General features: G+C 39.6%; 1 long non-coding RNA gene across 1 annotated transcript; it reads left to right on the forward strand.

The window, feature by feature from the left end:
- The first annotated feature begins 471 nt into the window (after positions 1 to 471).
- On the forward strand, positions 472 to 7,884 carry LOC148315713 (uncharacterized). The gene is made up of 7 exons (XR_015840664.1): positions 472 to 619; positions 1,278 to 1,397; positions 1,998 to 2,161; positions 3,412 to 3,600; positions 5,899 to 5,994; positions 6,957 to 7,109; positions 7,214 to 7,884. It is a non-coding gene; the product is annotated as an uncharacterized LOC148315713 (long non-coding RNA).
- The last annotated feature ends 1,920 nt before the right edge of the window (positions 7,885 to 9,804 follow it).

Genomic DNA, 9,804 nt, shown 5'->3' on the forward strand with positions numbered 1-9,804 from the left:
AGCTCAAAGGAAACCCAAATTCTTTGGTCCCGCCCACTGGTAGTGAGCCGAAGCCCTTGTATTAAATAATAAATAAATACATAAAATAAAAAAATTAATAAATTTAAAAAGCGGACCGATCCACTGCTTGGGTTAGTTTGACCCACCTTGAGATCCGTTCCCACTCAGTGACAGTGTCTACAAGCCACTGCCACCAGGCCAGTGAACCGACGTCCAGGCAGTGACAAAAAACGTGATCAAATTACATTGCTCATCATAAGGTGTTTGTGAGACGCTCTTTGTATGTTTCCTCAATTAAGACCTGTTTTCCATTGGTGTATTTGAAAAAAGTGGTGAACCTGTTAAATTCACTACAAAACGTTAAGAAGATGAAAGTAATGTTTGAAGGAATATTATTTTTCTATCGACATGCCGGCGGGCGGGCACAGATAGAGAGTGATAAAGCAGCACCACCCGCGCGGGGCGTGCTGACGAAAAGGCAAGCGCTCCTCCTCTCATCGCGTCCTTGTTAAGACAGAAAAAAGACGCTGTTGAATTTGACCTATTTGCAGTTCGAGCAGGTGCTTAACGCTGGAGAATATCACCACTTCGAAGTTCGAACTGCTGTTGAAACGGAGAGGTAAGTGTTTTTCGTTTGTTTTTATTCAAAACATGCCTCGAGTGCATTTGTTCATGGTTAGAGATAGTTGTGTGGAAAACACTATACAAAGTAGCACCATGGATGTGGGCCTACAACACTGGCCTAGCAAACATGTGCTCCTACATCGACATAATTGACGAGCTCCAGTTAAGCATTGAATAATTATAAAACGTCATGGTGCTTTTACTCATTTAAAGAACTAAACCGACGCGTATTTTCATCCGGTGGTCAGGTTTGCATTGAATGTGAGCACGAGGGACGCTAGCTTGTTGCGTTAGCTTTGCGGAGCTAACAGCTTGCACTTTTGTTATAGAACAACAGAATGCAAGTACCATGATAATTTCTGTCATTAATTTTTGTGTAAGACACGATGTTCACTGGTTAATTACATGATTCTTAAAGCAAAGGTTACTGTGAATGCAATTTTGGTAAGATTTTTGTAGTCACACTGCATAAATCTGTCTGTCTGTTGTTTAAACTTCAATATAAACTATTATGGTTGAAATCGTTAATTGGGATGGAGGGATTGATATTTTTTTAATTTATAATTTATTTTTCTTACACTGATATTGTTAAAACTCCATTTAGCCTATAGTATTAATAATTCTCAACACAATACTGTCTTTTTTCTTTATAGAATAAACAATGCCTTCCCTGAGATGCAGGAAGTCCCCAAAGCAGGATACTATTGAACATGCAGTCAAGGGTCTGGACAAGACTGCAGAGTTAGAAGCGAAGTATATAAACTCATTTAAAGGTATGATGTTAACGCTTTTGCTAAGATATATTATTGTTTTCTGATAACCAAGCTGACATCGTTTTTTAAGTGGTTATTTTACATTAAGAGTGTCTTGACCTTTTCTTTTGTCAGTTTCAAGTTATTTCAGTGAGCGTGAAACCTGATGGTAGGAGTTCTATCTAAATTAAGGCTGTACTTGATGACGCCCTCCGGCATTTTTATACCACAATAGACCGGTGAACAAGTCCGATATTGATAGTCTAGTGTAAAGCACGTTATACGTCACAGAGATCACGTGACGCGATCCAATATGACTGTGTATACAGTGTATGTCATTGTTATGAAACTAAATAATCTTAAAGTTTTTTTTTTACGTAACCAGGTGCCATTGACATTTGTACTTTCAGTCCTAATACATACTGGCTAATGCAATGCTGGAAAATGAATTTTGGCTGGTCTGTTCCTTTTAAATCATAAAGAAGGGCTCTGCTCTATCCCTCACAAGAAGCAATGTTTCAAACCACCCTACATTAGTATAGTGGCCCAAATGAATATGATGACTCCTTATTTGTGTGCTTAAAAATATGACGAAGCTATCTTGATTTCCCTGTTAACTAGGTCGAGGAGTATTTACCAAGGCCCCTTTCAGGAAAGACGACTTTATTCTTTATTATGGAGTACAGAGGAAAATTGATAGATTCTGATAAATCTCAACGCAGGAAGATGGATGGAAGAGGCACTGTCTTTTTGTTTGACTTCCGCCGGCAAGAAAAAACTTGGAGGTGAGGCAAAGATTGAGATGTTATCTTATTTTTGTTTTTATTTAAAAAAATAAACACATACTCATCCCATAAGTGTTAGGGGAAAAATCATTCTCTAAGCAAAAATGTATACCGTATTTTCGCACCCAAAAGACGCGCCGTGTCAAAGGGCGCAACACCTGTTGAGGCCGCTATTTCTGTCTTTGTAACATATACTGGACGCACCGCCTGACAAGACGATAGCACAGCTGCTGTTAGCATAGCATGAACTTGGCAGAGCTGCCCACACTGACACAGCCGATAGCAGCCTACTATGCCCCAATAACATGAGCAATCACCCCATTGTTGCAGCAGACGCCAAGTCTCTATTGACAATAGCTGACAATGGCTCAGGCCAATATTAGGTGCATTGGCAATAGCCTACAAAGCAACGTCAGGGGAGGGACTTGGCTGCTCACCACACACCTTAGAGTCACGGTTTCAAAAAAAAATAAAAAACTCATCATACAAGCAAACAATGAAACATAGAAATAAGATTAACACAAACATGTATCTCTCATGCCATCAATATACCCAAAAAAAATGAAAATAATACAAAAGCCACTCAGCCTTAGCTAATTCAAGCAATGCATTCTGGGAGCAGAGACCCACAATCCCATAGCTGTTTAGAGAGATTTGCATGGCTGTTTAAAGAGATGTGCTGTTATGCTTTGGACTTTTTGTCTGTTGTCTAAACCTGGGACGTTTCTTGCTTGCAATAACATAAATGATAAGACAGACTAAAACATTGTGGACAGCTGCCCTTTGTCCAGCTTTTTCCAACACCATCACCCAAACATTATAGTCAGATGGTGTATTTGTCACGGTCGATTGTAAGCATGGACAACTCACTCTTTGCCCAGCAGGGTGTGCTAACATGCACTTCCAACAGCTCGTTGATGACAAGGGCTGATGGACGTGAGTGGTACTTTGTCCATTTAATGGACGCATCGACTGACAGGGCGCTTTGTTTGCTTATGACTGCGAAAATACGGTAATTACTTTTATTCATGCGTTGAATCTGTACAAATGAAAATATAGACCATGAAGTCTCAAAGACAAGCTGTTAATAGGGTCTGATTCCAATAGAAATTTCTTGTATGATTTGATTTAGAAGATTTAAAAATTGTGGATTTCCTATTTTTATGTTTTGTGTACACAAGATTGTCTCAAAGATTAATTTCTGACATTGATTGAATAATTGTTTTTTTTTTTTTTAAATCTATTTTAAGTGTTGATGCCGCTCAAGAAGATGGCAGTCTGGGAAGACTGGTTAATGATGACCACATGCACCCCAACTGTAAAATGAAGAAGAAGACAACAGAGGACAGACCACACCTCTGTCTGTTTGCGCTCCGAGACATTGATGTTGGCGAAGAAATAACTTAAGACTATGGACCAGCTGGCCTTGGAGAACACAGGTTTGTAAGATGCATCTTTAAGTACAATAACAGAGCCCACTTGTGGTGTTCTGGTGATGTAGTTTCCAATTAGTTTGGCAATCTAATAAATGTATGTTGAGGTTTCTATGGAAGTTGAACATGCTGACTGACTGGGGGAGTTCTCCATTGTCCACTATCTGTAATTCAAATTTGTGGGTCTGAGTCAAAGTTTGGCTCTTCAGGAACAACGAACTGGTCAGGGAGTGACAGTATTACAAAGTTCTGCGTTACTCTTTTCTGGGAGGTGGCCCTGTTAGGCCATCATATGCCATATTGCAAATATCCCCATTGTGGGACTAATTAAGGACATCTTTATGTTGTGGTTTCCCTACCAGAACCAGCACCAACCCTGTATATTCATGATATAAAACACTGTTTCAATTTGATATTTAGCCTTTCTATACTGTAAAAATAGAAGACCCCAGGCTTTCCTGCGCCCCCTTGCCCAATTGGTGGTGTTCAGGAGACAACCTGGGACTGAAATATCAGTCACAACCAGTGTTGTTTTCGTCACTGATGACTATGACGAAAATACTTCGTTAACGCCCCTTTTTTAATGACGATGACAAGCTAAACGAGGTTCTTTTATGACGAAAACATGACGTGATGTACATGAATTTTTTTCGTTGACGAGACAAAATTGTTAGCATGTGGTTCATAAATTATTTTATGTTGCTTTTAGTGAAATAAAGCCACAACAGTTGCCCAACAAAATGTTTTGCTTCTCTGCTTATTTTGGAGCAGTGAGCATTGATTCCACTGTTGCCACTTTTTTCTGTTTGTAATGAAGAATCCTTTGTAGTCCATCCAAAAGTCTTTGTTATTGGGTGGAAACCTTGAATGCCTTGTTTTAACTCAAATGGACTTAAACCCATCCATCCATCCATCCATCCGTTATCTGTACCGCTTCTCCTCACTAGGGTCGCGGGGGGTGTTGGAGCCGATCCCAGCTGTCTTCGGCAGTAGGCGAGGTACACCCTTGAATTGGTGTCCAGCCAATCGCAGGGCATACATAGACGAACAACCATCCACGCTCACACTCATGCCTAGGGGCAATTAGAGTGTCCAAGCAACTTGCCATGCATGTTTTAAGAATATGGGAGGAAACCAAATTACCCAGAGGAAACCCACGCAGGAAGGCCGGAGCCAGAATCGTACCTACGACCTCAATATTGTGAGGCCATCCTGCTAACCAGTTGGGCCACCGTGCCGCTTGGACTAAAACCTTTGTGAATAAATTGACGAAAACTAGGGTAAAACTTTTTTTGCGTTTCCGTCGATTAAAACTGGACTAAAACCCTTTTTTTAGTTTTCGTTGACTAAAACTGGACTAAAACTATAACGAATTGGGATGACTAAATGTGATGTAAACAAATCAGCACTTTGTCCAAATGACTTGGACAAAATCTAAAATGCCTGCCAAAAACAACACTGGTCACAACACGTGTCTACAGAAGATTAATTGGCATGGGCGAAATTAATTAGTTTTATTTCATTCATGAGCTTATGTTTTGTTTTGGGTGGCTAAGGCTTAAAATGTGTAAAAATCTAATCCAACCTCAAATATAATTAATTCAATAAATTTATGATGCTACTAAAACATCGAAGCAGCCTCCTCCAGGCTTTACAGACTCAGAAATGGAGGTATGCGTATCTTGTACTCATCCTGTCGTGTCTCGAGATGTTAAAATTGCAGTTAGATAGACGTGTGCTGATTAGACAAGACTTCTAATATATCTGGTGTCACAGGATATTTGTCAGTGAATGTGTATGTCTGGTTTGAGGCTCACTCAGCTTTTTCTTGTGTTGTGGGGTCCAGTTGAGTTGAATTGCGTGTCAGGTATGTTGGCCATCTGACACCCAACTGTCAGGTTTGTGTTTGTGGGGACCCCGTAGAGCCATTTTTATTGTTGACATAAATCATAGCTAATCATCTTTTCCTTCATTATCATATGAAATACAGTTAGGAGTTGTATGTGCCTTTACTATGTTATAATCTTAGAACCTACCAGCCACTACAGGTGTCCGACAAGAAGACTTTTGGCTGTCCTGTGCTCCATTGCGCCCCTGGTGGCGTTCAAAAGACAACCTGTGACTGAAATATCAGTCACAACATATCTCTACTGAAGATTAATTGTCATGCGCTAAAGTAATTGGTTTTGTTTCATTCGTGAACTTGTTAGTTTTTGTTTTGGGTGGCCAAAGCCTAAAATGTGTAAAATTCTGATCCATTTTCTTTTTTTAATTCATTAAATTAATATTCAACTTGTTCATTAGGATGGAGGACAACCGACAATGACTGAATCGGCTGAGGTTGATGCCACCAGAACATCGAAGCAGCCTTCTCAAGTTTTGACAGACTCTGAAAAGGAGGTATGCGTATCATGTGGTCATCCTGTCGTGTCTTGAGATGTTAAAATTACAGTTAGATAGACCTGTGCTGGTTGGACAAGTTTTCTAATATATCTGGACATAAATCGTAGCTAATAATATTTTCCCTCATCATCATATGATATACAGTTATGCCTAGTATATGTCTTTACTATGTTACAATCTAAGAACCTACCAGCCACTACAGTTCTCTCATTGGGAGACTTAAGCTTTCGTCAGGTTGTCGACTGCTGCATTGCCCTCTTATTGGCTTTAAGTACACAACCTGTAACTGAATTATCTGTCAGAACAGAACCTATGTGTCTACAGCAGGTGATTTGGCATGTGGATTCTTCAGATTTTTAGAAAATAGGTAAAATTGTGATCAAAAGTTTAAAATGTCTAAAATTCTGGTATAGTTTGCAATAGTATATCTATTAAATCATTTCAAAACTTCTTAACAAGGATGGAGAACATTGGCTGTGACCGAATTGGTTGAGGTTTAGATTACCAGGACCATTGAGCAGCCTCCTCGGGATCTACAAATTTAGGAATGAAGATATGCATCCCATGTTACAATCCTGTTATGGCCCGAGGTTTTGAAGTTGCAGTTACATATTGGGCTGGGCGATATGGCTGATAAGTACATAGCGATATAAGTATTTCATATGGGTCCATCGATACACATTGAATTCTTTTTTTATATTATTTTATTTATTATCGTTTTTATTTTCCAATATTTTCACTGCCCTGTTAAAAAAACATTTAATGTAGTTTTCCTCCCGGGAGCTTTTTGTTACGGTCAATTAATTTTGTTATTACATTATTTTGTCATATCATTCATCAATATTTTAGTTTTTTTTTTTTTTTTCAAATAGAATTAAGACCTTTTTCTGTGCAGATTCCTCTGGGGATTAAGTATTTAATGGGTTCTCAATTTTCTCTTGGACTCTGATGCAACCCAGTCTCCTCCCTTGGACAAAAAATATGGGCTGAATCTTCCTTGGAATAACGACACAGATTCTGACGAATCATTGTCAAATCCTGCCCCTGAACTTTGCGCCTCAGACCCAGACCATATTACTATCCCAAGGCTCAGGAGGACCAAAAGTATACAGGTAAACAACCCATATAGATTTCAGGGAATCTTACAAGCAAATTGCATATATTTTATTGGTCTCCTGCCTTCTATCCTTTATATTTCGTTGTTGTTGTTTTTTAGATTAAAAAAACAGGCTGACTTTGGAATGGATAAGCATTATTACTCCAACTCAGATGACAGTGGAGATGAATATATTCCGGATACAAGTGAGGCCTCTGATTCAGACGGAAGTGAATCTTTGAAAATTGTGGACCCTCTCTTGAAGTCTAAGAATGCCTTCAGAGATTTTTCTCCCACACCACGAATCTCAAAAGCCACCTCAACGCAGGTTGTTAATCAAGGGCGTTCACCCGTTCGGAGGAGTAGCAGCACTGGTATGATTCTTGAATTCTATGGCTCTTCAAATATTTGTGCAGTTTAACACAAATCATCCAAAATAGAATTCAAGCACATCTGTGACAGAAATTCAAATTCAGAAGTCAAAGAGAGAGAACAAAAAAAAAAATCTAATGCTGCGCTTCTTCCGAAGACATATACTGTAAACATTAAATGTATGTTAGGACAATCTTGAAAAAAGTATTAGAACACCCTTTACTTTTATTTCTTGTTAATTTTATTAACCAAAATATGTCCATTTTTATTACAGATTAATGAATACAAAATTAAAACTCTAATCAGCTACTTTTTAATCGTTATATTTGTATAAACAAATGTTATACATCTGTGTGTTAACTTATACAAGAAATGACGGAAAAGCAAGGGTGGTTTAGTATTTTTTTATCGTATATAGTCTGTATAATATCTTTAACCTATGCTGATGCTGTTTAATACTGATTTAAATAATAATAATAATGTCATAATCTGTTGGTTTTACATGAACAAAACCTTTCAAGCACTTTTTAAAATTCTAAATACTACCTCTTGTCAGTAAGTTGGTTCACAGCACTGCCTTGGAGTGAAAGTGTGTAGTGCTGAGACAGTCGGTATGTGCTGAGTCGTCTGACGTTTGTGTGACTGGTACCCAGGAAGGTAGCAAAACCAGGCAGTGTGTATGTCGTACCCAGGAAGGCAGAGAAACCAAGCAATATGTATGTGGTACCCACGAAGGCAGAGAAACTAAGCAGTGTGTATGTGGTACCCGGGAAGGTAGCAAAACCAGGGAGTGTGCATAGATACAGACCCCAAAAGTGATTAAAACCAAATAAAGTCCCCAGAAGATCATCTGTAGTCAGGTGAAGGACCCTGTACTTTGTTCAACTCATTTACTCCCTTAGACGTACAAAGACGTCTTTTAATGCAATGGCGCCCTCTACCAAAGACGTATAAGTACGTTTCCTGTCTTTTTTACGTCATAGTGTACATAAGGGTCTGATGCAACCTCTGACTGAGAATCAGCCTTGTCCGCATTGTGAATCATGTAAAAATCACCCAGCAGGGGGCAGAGGTGCAAAAGATCCGCCTTGAATCTGCGCCAGAGGTACAAATGGGGGGCGGGATCCTGGGGTAGACTTATAAGTGTGGAGAGCAGCGTGGGTAGCAGCAGCATCGGCAGCACTAGCAGCAGTCGCATTAGTAGCGTTAGCAATGAAATCCTCCAAGCAAATGACGATCGAGGAATGCTTTTTTGTAAAAAAAAGCTTCCTAAAAGCATCAAGGCGATGGAGACGCTTTGGTTGAGAGGATGACGCTTCGTCGTCGTCACAACAAACAGGCGTCTAAAGAGGGTGCGCGTGCCTTGCGGCCTGCATCGCCTGCCTTCGGACAATAGCCAAAGCAGCTGAGAGTCCTCACCAGATCCCCCCGAACGAGGAGGTAAGCGCTCGCAAGTTACCATTGAACATGTGGTTTTACCCCTCATGCTTTTATTGTACATATCATGCATCTTGCGGGCAGAAAATGTCGCATAAATGTGCAGTTAGACGCGAGCGTATCTCCTCCCCGACGAGGAAACAACAATACTGAATGGTGTGGTAATCATGCATACTTTCTAAAATTCACAGATTGTGCATCCCGCGGCAAGAAAGTTCCTCCTCGTCTTGTTGGTGTAAAGAAAGGTAAATTATAATATGAAACTTCACACGCCAGCAATAAAATGCAGCAATAAATATATATTTCCAATTGTTTATATTTCTGTAATTTACAGGTTGTGCATCAGGAAGCAGTGGTTCCGGATGGCGTCACACTGGATGGCAACCGAGGAAAATCGACTTTACAGCAACCCCTGGACCACTGAATGCCGCTGCCCATTTGGAGTCTGAGGAGCCAGCTGATTTCCTGCAGCTGTTTCTCACGGATGAGCTTCTGCAGCACATCGCGGATGCCAGCAATCACTTCCCAGACAATTATTTTCACACAAACCCCAGTGGACAAACACAAGCTCGCCTATTTTCCACGGACCAGCAAAGCCAGACCACAACGAAAGTGTCGGGTCTGTTTGTGCAAAGGCAAACGGAGTGAAACAAGAATGTGGTGTGAACTATGTTGTGTGCCCTTGCATCAAGGCAACTGTTTTATTTTATATCACACAAAAAAAAAGTATGTATGACACTGATGTATTTCATTTTTGTACATAGTTCAACAGTTCAGTCGTTTAGTGTTATGTGCAAATAAATTTATTTTATCAAAAACATTTTTTGTGCTTTTTTTTGTTATTTTATAGAAGGCATGCATTATTTAGATGTTAGAGGTGTCATAAAAGCCATAAATAATAG

The sequence above is a fragment of the Idiotropiscis lumnitzeri genome, unplaced genomic scaffold, assembly GCF_059441095.1.
Source record: "Idiotropiscis lumnitzeri isolate Australia: NSW breed Sydney's pygmy pipehorse unplaced genomic scaffold, RoL_Ilum_1.0 HiC_scaffold_51, whole genome shotgun sequence".
Lineage (NCBI taxonomy): Eukaryota > Metazoa > Chordata > Actinopteri > Syngnathiformes > Syngnathidae > Idiotropiscis > Idiotropiscis lumnitzeri.